We start from the raw sequence: 14,911 nt of genomic DNA, 5'->3' as shown, positions 1-14,911 counted from the left end.
ATCATCATAGTATTTTGACGACGTTTATTTAGTTGACGTGACTAGCTGTTTCAGAGATGTGGCTTTTAATATACGTCGAGTATTCTTGCACCTATGTATATACCTAATTTCCCATCACCTCATTTACCTAAATTGTTAAGGTAATAACCCGTTTGGTGACAAATATAAGGAATTTGAAATGTTAGCACATTAAACGAACGATTAGTCCAGAGCTAAGCGTATATTTCGACATGAAACGGTTGCACTTTATACACTTATGTGCGGTTTGCATGTTTTGGCGCTCATTTTTGTCTAAAACAGCTATTTGTGTCCCCCAAATGAGCGCCGAAATTAAACTCGTAAACTTCATATACTTGTATTAAGGTGGGTGGGCCTAACGCCAAGGTGAATGCTGTTGAAAATAATCTTTCGACCTCCCCAACCAGTAACAGCAAAGCACCAAAAAGTATAGTAACAGTAAACTTTAATACATAACTCGAACAGAGCGAAAAAACACACGCAGCCTTAAAAGCAGAAACAAAACGGAAGGGGTAGAGAGTAAGCCTAAAAGAGGGTTGCCAGAAATTCCAATTATACGATATACAAAAATATAACACTCCCACTTAATTGAAATTTCTCCGAATTGGGCTAAACATTTTTAATGCCCATACAGTTACGTAATCTCTCAAAACGATCCCTAGGAAGACTCTTAGTGAATATATCAGCAAGCATATTTTCAGTAGGACAATATTCAAGTTCAAGAACCCCATTGTCAATTGCCTCCCTAATAAAATGATAACGTATATCAATATGTTTAGTTCTACCATGCGAAACAGGATTCTTTGCAATAGCAATTGCCCCCTGGTTGTCTTCCCTAATAATTGTGGGATAATTTTGTACCATTCCAAGTTCAGCAAGCAATTTCCTCAGCCAAATAACTTCTTGTGTGGCAGAACTCAATGCAACATATTCTGCCTCTGCAGTTGATAGAGCAACAATGGGTTGTTTCTTGCTGAGCCAACTAATGGCACCACCGGCAAGCATGAAGAGGTTTCCACTTGTAGAATGTCTATCATCTTGATCACCAGCCCAATCTGCATCCAAGTCTTTCATCTTGAATCGAGTAGAAAAACTTTCCTTCAATTTTGTCAGTTCAAACACCGATTCCGCAGCTATGATAATATCATCCACATACACTGCAACAATTGTTATTGAATCGGTTATACGTACATAAACACAAGGATCAGCAGAAAATCCATGGACTTCAAAAACGTACTCAGAACACTATTCCAGCACCGTGGTGACTGCTTAAGTCCATATAATGATTTTTTCAATTTGCATACAAAATCTTCTTTGCCCTGTGCAACATAGCCTTCAGGTTGCACCATATAAATCTCTTCCTCCAGTTTCCCATTTAGAAATGCAGTTTCAACATCCATTTGATGGATCAACATATTCTTTTCTAGTGCTACAGCAAGCACAGTTCTGATAGATGAAAATTTGACAACTGGAGAAAAAATTTCTTCATAGTCAATGCCATACCTCTGAGTATATCCCTTAGCGACCAGCCGAGCCTTGAATCTTTCAATTTTGCCATCACTAGTATACTTCGTTTTGAATAGCCAACGACACCCAATAGGTTTTCTACCGGCTGGTAATTTTACAAGATCCCAAGTTTCATTTTCCATCAAGGATTTGTACTCATTTTCGGCTGCAGTTTTCCATTGTCTTGCACACTCAGAATTCAACGCATCTTCCAGAGTTTTCGGCTCTGCAATTTGACTAGCAAGATACGCAACATGATATGATTTATCGTGCAAGGCAACATCTACATATTCATCATAGCCAAACCTAATTGGTGGATTCACTTGTCGACTAGATCTCCGAGGCATTTCTTCATTTGATTCGTTGACTCCCACTGCATCAATATCTACTTCTATTTCCCTTGGTGCAGATTTTTCAGCTTTTGTATCGGAACGTTTTACAGTTGTATCAAATTTTCCTTGACCAAAATCACTTTCATTGAATACAACATCTCTCCGAATAAAAACCTTTCCAGTTCCTTCCACCAGTAGTCTGTAACCTTTTGACCGCAAATCGTAGCCAACGAATCTCAATTTTTCAGCTTTTTTATCCAGCTTTTTCCGCCTACAATCTGGTACATGAGCATAAGCCACACATCCAAAAACACGAAAATGACTTACATTCGGCTTTCTTCCATACCAAAGTTCGTAAGGCGATCTGTTTCCCTTGATGGCAGATGTCGGCACCCGATTTCTGATATATGCTGCTGCGTAGACAGCTTCAGCCCATATTCCCTTTTTCATTCCGGCATAGCATATCATCGATCTTGCCGACTCCATCAACGTTCTATTCATCCTCTCCGCCACACCATTCTGAGCCGGTGTGTGAGCAACTGACAGTTCATGTTTTATGCCCCCTTTCCGCAAATGTGCTTCAAAATTCTTTGAGACGTATTCACCACCATTATCAGTTCTCAAAGTTCCAGTTTTAACACCAGCATTATTTGTCATCAGGGTTTCAAATTCTTTGAACTTGTCAAATACCTCATATTTGTGCTCCATGAAATAAACCGCACAAAACCGTGAGTAATCATCAATAAAAGTGACAAAATACCTTCGTCCGCCAATTGACTCGACTTCCATTGGCCCACAAACGTCACTGTGTATAAGTTGAAGTTTCCGTGTAGACCGAATTTCACCAACCGCCCTAAGCGGCTTTCGTTGAATTTTTCCCTCTACACAAGCTTCACAAAATGACAGTTTTGCATCATCTGGAATTTTCACATTCAAAACATGGCCTTTCCGTACAGCTTCCTTTAATTGCTGACCACCAAGATGACCCAATCTTTGATGCCATAAATCCAGATCAGATTTCTTTCCGTCAACCAGCATTCCCTTATGTTCCAGGTTTGGTCGACAATTTAACTGATACAATTTTCCATTCAATGTTCCCATTCCACGTACAATTCCATTTTCACCGTAGATCCAGCAAGTCGACCGATCAAATTTTAAGATATTTCCTTTGCTTGCTGCTGAATGTACTGAAAACAGATTACACGCCAGTTTCGGAACATACAGAACGTCATATAAAGTACTTCGCTTCGACTTTTTTCCGTGAAACAGCATCACAAGGTGAACATTTCCCACACCAAGTGCTTCCACTGTTCTGCCATCTCCAAGTTCCACTTTTTCCGGAACACTGAATTTTCTATAGTTTACCAGAAATTCATTTTCTTTAGTCATGTGACGCGACGCCCCAGAATCCACCAGCCACTCCGATCCATGGGCACTGTTAGATGAACCGATCATTGCTGAATCATCATCTTCACTGGATTCTGGTTCAGGCATGGGAGTCATAGTTTCCGCTTTATGGTATCCAGTGGGCACATACTTTTTCTTCATTTTACGGGGGCAATTTCGCCGAATATGCCCCTTTTGCCCACATCCATAACACGTACGTTTCTTGTCGAAACCGACCAAAGCTGACTCGTCTTGATTGCTATTCTTCCCATTTCCAGAGCGACCATTGATCTTTTGCTCTTCGTGTAAAAGCGTCTGTTGAACAAATCCTAGGCTAATTCCATCTACACGCGATTCCAGAGCAGTTACCAGAGTTGAATAGCTCTGTGGAAGAATTCCAAGCAATGTTACAACTTGATCTTCTTCACTGATAGGCGCCCCAATAGCTGCCAGCCTATCTGTAATTTCTTTCATCCGCTTCAAGTGATCATCCATCCGCATTCCCTTTTCCATCTCCGCACGAAAATACTGCTTCTTTAAAAATAGCTTGTTTGCCAACGTATCCCGTTCAAAATGATTACGCAATGCATCCCAAGCCGCCTTAGGTTTAACAAAAGAAGTTACCAGGTATTAACTGTGACGGATCGATAGACAAAACAATTGTTGACAATGCCTTTTGCGACTTTTTGTTGAATTCGAGCACTGCTGCTTCACCAGCGTCTTCAGTAAGCGTAACCGAGCCATCAACATATCTCCACAGCTCCTTTGCAAGCAAAACATGACGCACCTGAAATTTCCATGTTGTCCAATTGGACCCATCCAATCTATCAATAGACCATTTGTCCTCCATTGAACCCGATTAGAACCAGTCAACGACCGACAACAATATTCAGTTCAAAATCAGCAGCAAAAGTCACTGGTTACTTTTCAGTCTTTCAGCGCAGCGGAAGCGTGCTGGGCCCATAACCTGTTGAAAATAATCTTTCGACCTCCCCAACCAGTAACAGCAAAGCACCAAAAAGTATAGTAACAGTAAACTTTAATACATAACTCGAACAGAGCGAAAAAACACACGCAGCCTTAAAAGCAGAAACAAAACGGAAGGGGTAGAGAGTAAGCCTAAAAGAGGGTTGCCAGAAATTCCAATTATACGATATACAAAAATATAACAAATGCTGCTCCTGCTCTAAAGTTTGAACAACTTGGTGATTTCATGGTTTAGGATATTAAAATCCTAGATAAAATGAATAGAATGAAATAGACATTTCCCTATGTTATATGGAGTCGTCCAGGTGGGCCCCTGTTCAAGTTGAAGGCCGTCCATGCTCTAAACCAGTGGTTCCCAAAATTTTTGTACCATTGCCCCCCTACAGTAGTTTATACAACTTCATCGCCCCCCAGCACTACAAAAAATATAAAGTTAGAAACGAATATATTACAGACAAAATAAGAAGAAAAATCATAGTTTATAGTGTTTTTTAATGAGATGGATAAGCTTGGTGTTCTTCAGCGAGTTTTAATTACTCCATTTACTGATAGAAAGGCCATTTCGTTGTTTTGATACCAATAGTAGCACGGCTGAATACCATATAAGAGGTCGGAAATGAAAGAATGCAGGGTTCTACCTCCTCAAAAACCGCCGTGTACTCTTGCCTTATAGCATTTAACGCATTAAACTCACCCCATTTCACATTAAAATAATGAAAACAAAGTTAATTTTCCCAAATTTATAATATTGATTTTCGTACATCTCACTCATCCCTACAGCCTGATGACCTGCACCAAAATACATCATATATAACGGTCTTCGGTAAAATTTATCCCTGATTCCTCATCCTACCACGCCTCCAGTCCATAGAATTATTCAGCCATTTGTTTTGGATTCATGGACTCGGATGTGGAAAAGGCAGTGTCCGACTATCGGCTACGGCCCAGGTGTAGGCAAATTTTATGTCGCTCGCGGGACAAAATTTAGGGTTGATATTTTTTTGCGGGTCGCATATATTTTTTGAAAGTTAAAAACGGAACAGCGCTCGAAAACTGCGACAATTCGTGAATTCAACTCTGTCCTCTTATAAAAAATTATTACAATGACGTTTAGTGTGATACTGTCTTATTTCTGCATCACGCTTGATAGCTTTACGGCGCCAAGATTGAAACATTTTTCGAATGGGCATCACCAATCTTAGTTATCTGCTTGTACTTTGTAATGTTCATTTTCGAAAATATTTGTTCGCACAAATATGTACTTTCAAACATCGAAGTGAATATTTTTGCATGGTTTGGGTAATTTTGATAAAGATTTCTTTTAAAAAGATTCATTCTTACAAAAGTTAGGCAGTGATGAATCTCTCAAATAAAATATGAATTTTATTTCCCTATTGCATTGCAATATATTTGAATATTTACTGCGATATTACATTCAGCATCAACTTTTCTGCTTGTTGTCATTCGTCTAGTTATAATTAAATTGTAGGCTCGTTGAACGAGTAGCTGTTCATTAAATTGTTAGGGTATATATGATAAAATTTAGTCTAAACGTGTCTCATGATAAATTCTGTTACTTAAAAAAATGTAATTTACTCCTCGAGCGTAGATTATAAATAAATTAATTCATCGCCAAACCGCCGTTTGGATGTTTCCCTGGGCATAGACTTCCTTGTTTACTTCGTGACATTGGCCAATCAGCAAGATGCAAAAATAAACGTAACAATGCCTCCTTTCGCATCAGCTCGGACAGATTTTGGCGCGTGGTCGTGAACATTACCTAATTTTGGCATTTTTGAATTATATTCGTTAGTTTTTAGTTGTTTTTTGGAAATTAAAATATAAATAAAATAAGTCAATGATCACTTTGTCTTCCTAGGGGTTTCAGTTTAATTACAGTATCAAAAATTAGTGCAGAAATAGCTGTGATAGACTAGGCTAAAATTCTCTACCGATATTTTTGAAAAACAGATTGTTGAATGGTATGAATTAGAATGATGGTTTGAAACAAATACCCCATTTTACAGGCAACAACTCGCGAAACCACTTTTAAAATAAGCACCGAAAACTTTAAAATGGTAAAGTATATGAAGATTTTTCCAGGGTCAAAGGTCGTGGAGAGGTCCATTCAGTGAAGCGTCCCGGGCCAGGTCATTTTACTCCGGCCGTATTTTGCCGACCACTGGGATACGCAAACTACCGTACCTTACTGTGAAGACCAGCAATCCTTTCGCGTGTGATAATCACCCACGGGATTCAAACCGAAAGCGATATATTATACGAAGGCACGCAGAGCACAGTAATCAAGTGCACGATGCGTCGAACAAAAACAGATTTCGCGAAATCGCCCCCTATCGCCACCTTCGACTTTTTCTCCCCCCTCTGTATCGTTTTTGCCCACCGGGGGCGATATCGCCCACTTTGGGAATCACTGCTTTAAACAACTTGGTCCTGAAATGGGTTATTAATTAAAAATCCATCCTATTGGTAGCCAAAATACAGATATCCGCGTCTATATATTAAAAGGCCAAAACTCCATATTCGTATCCGCGTGGTCCTAACTTCAAGGTGAATTCTTTCCCCTCTGTCCAGTCTAAACAACTTGGACGTTTAATGGGTTAATTTTTCAATATTCATCCTATTTGTCACTAAAGGGTTAGCTTTGTCTTTGAACATTGAACAGGCATGTGGGAAGTCGGCGGCCGGAAAAGCGAGTGACGTCATCGACGCATAGGCAATTTATATTGCACGCTCCATTTTAATGTTATAGTTTCGTAATGCGTGGTGGTTTAGTGTTATTAATATCACTACAGGCAAGTTATATTAGCCTTTAAAGTTTGATTGTTGAGTAATAGCTTGAATTGACTTTTATGATTTGTAATTGTGTGGAATAGTGCTAATGGTTGCAATGTTAGAATATGATCTTATGAGTCTGAGAGTGTTACGAGATTACTTCACAAATTTTAGTTGTGACTGTAATGGCATTTTAGAGTAATTTGTTGTAAATGTAGGCACAATATATAAAAAATAGTTGCAAAGACAGATTACTTTTTTTCTATAAATCACATTTCAGCATTCGGGACTCTGAATCTTAGCGCTATATTGAAAGAAGCATAAAATGACAGCATCAGCTCTTTACTGTTAGATTGGCATTATTCTGGACAGTCATGCTTCATTGAATAATTCCCAGTATCTTAGGAGTTGAGAAAATTCGATTGATGTATGAAGCAGATAGGTTTAAAATAGACATTTCGCAATGTAGTTATTTCACTCCCTCGAACTGAATGCTATTCTCTAGATCAGCACAAATTTATCTTTACTAGGTCACTAATGGAAGCAAAATTGCAGTATATCTACCTAATGGGCAAATTGGCATTATTCTGCCAAATAACGCTAGAAGTACCACATTCTATCTTCCTACGTAAAAGAAGCGACAGAATGGATAGAACTTGTTTCGAGGCTTGGAACACAATTTTTTTGGTAAATTTCGCCTACCTCACCTATTTTAGAATCGAGTTGTTTGCAATCTGTGCATAAATAAGTATTAAGGGAAGAGAGAAAATACTAATCCAACAGCAAATAAAAAGCAAAATTTATTTTCAAAAACAGCAAGTGTAGTGTATATATATGTATACTATCTTTACTGTTAATATTGTTTTGCGAAAATAAAATCTCCATCTTATATTGTGTAAAGTATGTCTATATGATTATAAAATGAATATTCAGATATTCAAATTCATATAATTTATTTTTACGCTTAATCCTTATTCTGCTGATGAATCTGCTTACGTAATACGTCTGGAAGCCAAAACGTGTAAAATTTAATACTAAAATAGTTTGATTTTGGTACCAATATAGCACATATATTTGTGCCTTTGTGAAGGTCTATTTATGAAATTTTAAACAATAAATTATAACCTAAAGATAAACTTGGCTACGCTTTACAAAGAATCGGAATTGCGCTAAGAATAAGAAAAGTAATCAAGGGCAGGTATAGAGTAGATATAATTAGATTTCTGCTAATATTTTTCATTGTTTGCTTTGTCATCTCCGTTTGCTTTGGTTCTGTCTCTCAGGTTAGGTTGTATTGGGTTGGTATAGGACAGGGGTGTACAACATTTTAATCGGTGGGCCATAAAACCAACTTCAGACATCTAGCTGGGCCACACAAAAGATTCAGGTTTTCCATGTACGAATTGAAAAAGTCTTCGTACACTCTCAATAGATAAGCGACAACTATAGCGCTGCGGGGAAAGCGAGAGAAGGGAATGAGTGAAATATTACTTTTATGAATGCATTATTTATCTTCTGATATTGTTTAATTCAATATTATTTTATTTTATGGAAATTTAATAAAAAAAAAGGACCTCTTGAAGTATGCGCACCAAGATGGCGCCGTTGTTACCCGTGGGCCGCGTTTTGCACACGCCGGGCTCAGGATATTACCCCACCTCTCAACCTATTCCCAGATAAACAGAATATAGAAAGGATCAAAATATCAGTACTGGAGCAACAATAAGACAATCACCTATCATTAGATTCAAGTTTTGCGCTACCTGATTACGTTAAAGAACTGACTTTGGCAAGCCTGTTGGCATAACTTACTTAGTTCGTACTTAACATATTAGACGAGATGGTCTCTACTAGCTCCAAAAATTTGAATGTGTTATGCTTATAGTGAGGGTGTACTAAATAAATAATTGTGAAATATGTGACAAAGATAGATGGATATATTGAGTATTGGATTTGCATATAGGAGTCATATAAAAGATAGGTTCTACGGATAGCCAATCACTTATTAGCGCAATTTCATTAACCGTCATGCGTTACATTTACAAATACTCAGTAAATTGGAAAAAAAAGTTTTTTTTTTTAAATAATAGGATGGCGCATAAGCCGTCCAAAATTCTTGGCGGCTTAAATAGAAATTTTTAAAAGGTTTTAGTTTTTATATATATGAATAACATTTGTTTTTGTTCTGCTTACGCTTGACAACACGTCAATATAATTGATTACTTAATTACAATAAATTGTATTTTCCTCGAATGCTGACGACACCTACGTCAGATTTAATGTTCTCGTCAATCAATGAATGCGTATTGTACTTGTCTACAACTATGTCGCATATATTATGTCTTTATATATCTCAGAAATAGTGCGTTTGGCAGTGTTGATGCCCTATAAATCAAACACCATGTCCATATAGTATCAATCAAGAGAGAGGCCATTCCAATGTCGACTAGTAAGTGGAACTATATCTCCGTACCTATTCAAACATTTTTTAATGTGTTTGAAATGGGAAATAATGCAAATTTTTCTTCCGCCTCTACCACATTAGCTCATATTTAGGTTACCCAAAACAATCAACCAAAACCTCATTCTCCATACGAAATTTTTGTTAAATTTTTTTCATGCAACTAATTAAATTCAACCGTGGGGTTGATTTTAAATGACCAAGGTCTCATGTATACAATTATTTCATTAATTCCAATCACATTTAGTTCAACGTCTAGAAACTTGCGTCACTGAACGTTATTGTCAGCTGGATTCATTACGTAGCACTTTTAAAAAAGGAGCAAGCGAATTTACCAAGATTTACAGGTATTGTAAATATAATCTATGACTACGAAATTACCATTAAAATCCCAAGTACCATCGTAAGTAAATAAGTATTATTGTAATTTTCTCTAAGTAAATACAATGTCACATAGTCTGTGCTCGACGTACCGTCTTATTTGGACAGAACTGTAATTACTAAGAAATATAATTTACTAAATTTTTTAACAGTCAACGTAACGAAAGTCAATTGTTTTGTGGCTATAAATATAAATAGTGTTGCTACATGACATATTGTAAATTAAGACATAATTCTAAACGTTAATAGGGATTTGTATATTAAAAGGTGTTAGAAATATAGGCTAATTGGTTTTACGATTTGTAACACTAATTAGGTTTAATAATAATTAGATTAGATTAAGTCGTACAAAGCTAATAGGCCGTGTGGCATTTTAAAATTGACGAAACGTTCACATTGTTAAAATTAATAAAATAAACCTATTTTACTATAAATCGTTTACGGTGTTTAACGCCTATACAATATAGAACAGCGAGATGCACGGGAGGCTAGATCTGATCGGCAGTGTGCCTTTTACAGTTTGATAGTACTCAATACAAATTGGTATAATGATTGGATAAATGAAAATGTAATAAATAGAAAGATTGTCATCATGATTTCGATAAATCACTCACGTTTCATAAATTTGTCAAAATTTTTTTTTTAATGTTATTAGATTACGACAAGGGAACGTTATATAATACATACACGTCAACGAATGTTATACATCACACTTCTCTCTTAATATTAATTTTAACAATGTGGCCCGAAGTTTCTATATGCGGGCTGATAAGAAGTATTTTTTAGATAATGGATTGAAGTTTGATCTATCTTGTGACGCAGGATGCGAGGTTTGGGTATTACTGCTCTAGTCGAGGCTGTATCATATGGTCTTTGGTATGGGTTACATTCATCCAATTTTAAAGGTGTATTGACGGGCATTAGTTATGAGCTAATTGGCATTACTATTTGTAACACTAATTAGGTTTAATAATAATTAGATTAAGTCTTACAAAGTCGATAGGCCGTGTGGCATTTTGAATTTGATGAAACATTCATGTTTTAAAATTAATGAAATAAACTTATTTGATTATCAAGCTTATTCATTGTTTAACGCCTATACAATATAGAGTAGGGTGATTGAGAAGCTAGATCTGAAGATTTTTAATACAGTGTGCCTTTTATAATCGTGGGTTTGACAGTGACCACTGCAAATTGATTTGATAAATTGAGTCGTAACAAATCTTAACGTGTGACATTTTGATTTCGACTAAACACTCACGTTTTACGTGTTCGTCACAAAAGAAAATTTACTTTATTTCACAGCATTGTATCACAACAGCAAATAGTTTACAACACTTGCACATTTAATCAATTCGCTAAAAGCAAGGTGACTGAATTCCGAAATATCGACAGTCGCACTTTTATCTCAATATTAATTTTTACAATTAAACATTTTATTAAAAGTTTTAAATTCGGGCTGATAAGACATTTACAAAAAAAAATGAAATAATATTTCGCGACCCACTCAAAATTATCATTCAAGGCACCATTTAGGAATCACTGCTTTCGATTATCTGCATTAAAGATATACAGCATGGATTATATTTATCAAATTGAAATTGATCAAAATATCACAACTGGAATTGATGACATAAATCGTCTTATTATTCCAGGTAGAGTAGTAGTATTCCATCCTGGTAATGTTCAACACGCGAACCGTCAAGCTTAGGCAAATGGCTTTATATTTATCAAACAGAAAACGAACTCCATAGTCATCTCAAAATATTGACGTCATACTTTTCAATATTCTGGGTTAGGTGAGCTTAGTTTTATTATCGTGGATGAAGTAGGAATCGACGTAGACAGCGGCAAGCAAACTTGCACCAGCGAGAATTACTGTCGCCTATTCATTCCCAATGGGAGTCCATTTGACGTCTACCACGTATTTGTGGTTATTAACACTGCGTGAACTATGTTGAGAGTATTTCTTGATAACCGTATAATGATCTGGCTGCAAAAGTAAATACAAATAAATGTGTAAGGTCTACCAAGATGGGGTTCAATGTGGGGTTCCTTCTTATTATTCGAGGAAGAGCAAGGATTCCTTATTAACGTGGATGATGAGCAATTCCCAACGGGAGACCATTTGACGTCTACCATGTATTTGTGGTAATTAATAATGCGTAAACTAAGTATTTTCTTGAGTATTTTCTTGTTAAGCCTATATCGTTTTGAATGCGATGATGAGGTGCCATATAATTTAGAATTTTCAAGTTTTTGCTGAGACATACTTTAAATCGGGATGAAGTTATACTTAAACTTTTTGATCAGCTTAGCCATGCTGGATCGTATATTGATCAAGAGTATAAGAACAACAGATTATGAATAGATAATAAATCCAATTTTGCTTTGGACTTTCGTACCCCTTTTGTTAAGCATTAGTAACCATTTATGACGCAAAAACGTTTCCTCAAAGATTTCATTGTTTTATTCGAGTCATTATGTCCAGCTGCGCCGTGTCGTTTGTTTATCAGTGGGAGATGAACGGAACATCCACGTAGGTCCATTTAAATTTCTGAGTCAGCGAAAGGATCTGGTTTTTCGTTGTCTCAATAGAAACTCTAATGACTTCTACTAAGAAAGCGTTTGTTCTAGTTGAAGTCTGTGTTCCATGTCTGTCAAATGAAGCGATGCTACAATATGAAATCTATGCAATTAACAGTTATTTATAACATTAGACCAAGGGTTTTTAAACAGGGCCTTAGAAACGTGGCGCATCAAATAACCGATGAAACCCGATTAAATCAGACCTTGGTATTTATGTAAAGAAGCAGATGACCATAAATGTTGAGAGTCTTTGGAAGCTACGGACCACGATAATTTGAAAATTAGAACACAGGACAAACTTCATATTATTAAAGGGGGACAGGGAAATAAAAAGTAATATAATTTAATTGGGTGGAATGTGGAATTAGGTTGAGTAAATGTAGATTTAGCATATCAGTAGATATTGAAATAAAGTATTGTAGTAAGAAAATGAACGAAAACTGCTTTTAAGTGAATATGTCTCATTACATATATTTTCTGTATTAGAAATTCGAGTTCAGAATTAATGTATCATTCATATTCGAAGAAGGTAGTTTACAAAATCTGCTTGTTAGCATATTCAATCTCGCGATAAGATGTTAGTTATAGCATTTATAATAATAATATGTCAATCACATAAATAAACACTGACACCAGACATCCGAGATTTGCCGAAGTGCGAAGTCAGAGGAATTCACAACATTCCTATCTAGACGAAATAAGATGATAACGTCCACATTTCTTTGTTTGTTTATTTTATTGGCACATTCTATCGGATACAACTACTAATGTGTGAACGTTGAAATTTAATTCTCACTGGGGTGCCAGAAAGCTTACATGACTGGTAGAAAAAATGGGTGAAATTAGTTGAATTTAATAGTAAACGATTAGCCGTACATTTGTTATTCTTTTATGAGATATGTTCCTTGCGAACAACTATTTGAATATTAGTACATTGGTAGGTTATTGCTTTATTATATGTTTCGTCATATATGCAGGTGTAGGGGAAATATATTTCGAAGTTATTTGAAGTGCGGGGTTTGGAGGTGGCAAGGATTTAATAACAGGTTCTGTCAGCTTCTAATAGAATATATGAAACTGTGGGCAAATTCTAAAATAAATACATTCTGCGAGTTAGGTGGTGGATTCAATTGAACATACGAAAGTGGGTTTTATTAGTTTATTGCCCCAAAATTTATTTTAATGAGATCACAATCTTATTCCATCTAACCTATTTTTACTTAAGAATAAATAGAATCAACGAAAACAAAGCAGAAAATTAGTTGTGAGGGGATAGCAGAGGAGTAGCCTGATATGTGATATTACGAGCGCCCCCCCCCCCCCCCCTTGTCAACGCCCCCCAAAAAAAAAATTAGTAATCATCCAGGTAGGGTTTGGGTTAGGAATGTAGTTGCACTTTAAATTTTAAATCATTCATAATCCTAACCCCAACTGGGTAACTTATTGATTTTTATTCTACAACATGGTGGAGGTGTTTTTCTCAAATGTCACATTTTTGCATTAGTTGCGTTGGTTTTAAACAGAAGATCCTAATATCATTTATCGTTAACTTCCAAATTAATTCTGTGACGCCGCGTGAAAAGCTGGTAACACATAAATGCAATTAGATTTACTGTTATTATTACACGCCAAGTATCGGAGGAAGATATGTAACCTGTTGACCCATTTCGCAGGTTGCAATTTTCCGCATTACACCGATCATTGTAAACAATGTAAAGGATATTGTTGTTTGCGCTTTGAATTGGTTGGAGGCGGTTACAGTGTTTGGAATATTGGTTACTTCCTAACCATCGTCTTAAGTTAGGTTAGAATAATTTATAGTAGGTTAGGTTATTGTCACACGTTATACACGATAAACGGACAACGTTAGGACAATAATTCATCCTTTATGGGATTTATATGTGGCAGAGTATCGGTAATCGGTAAGACAAACAGAGAAAGCAGTGGCAATATCCTAACCCGAACAAAACAGAATCAAAGGGAACCGACCAGAGGAATATAGCAATAGAAAACAGGACAGTAATATAGTGCTGAAATATTCAATGGCAGACGTTTTGTATATTAAATAATTGTATAATTGTTTGTATTTTTTTATAATTATTACTTCTATACAACCGTCAGTTTTCTGGAAATCGATGAAACGCCACTTGGCATAATATGGCTCTTTAGTTGGAGAATAGGATATTCTGAATAGACGTGTCCCCGGGTCGAACCCCCATTTTTTTCATGAAAAAGTCGCTAATAACGCGTGCGAATATATCCGAATATTTTTCGCTAAACTATATTTAATAATTTTAAAGATAAATTGTTTGTACTGAACTTTGAAAATATTGTACCGAAGTCAAAATACCACGCAGTTGTGTCTAGTTGTTGTTGTTGTTATTGTTCGCGATTTGTTGATCCATGCGCATATTTCGTTGTCGACACGAAAACAGTGTAATTGGCTTAATCGCGACAT

This window comes from Styela clava, chromosome 11, assembly GCF_964204865.1.
Source record: "Styela clava chromosome 11, kaStyClav1.hap1.2, whole genome shotgun sequence".
Classification (NCBI taxonomy): Eukaryota; Metazoa; Chordata; class Ascidiacea; order Stolidobranchia; family Styelidae; genus Styela; species Styela clava.
The sequence above is the reverse complement of the archived record's forward strand: the minus strand, read 5'-3'. Positions refer to the sequence as shown.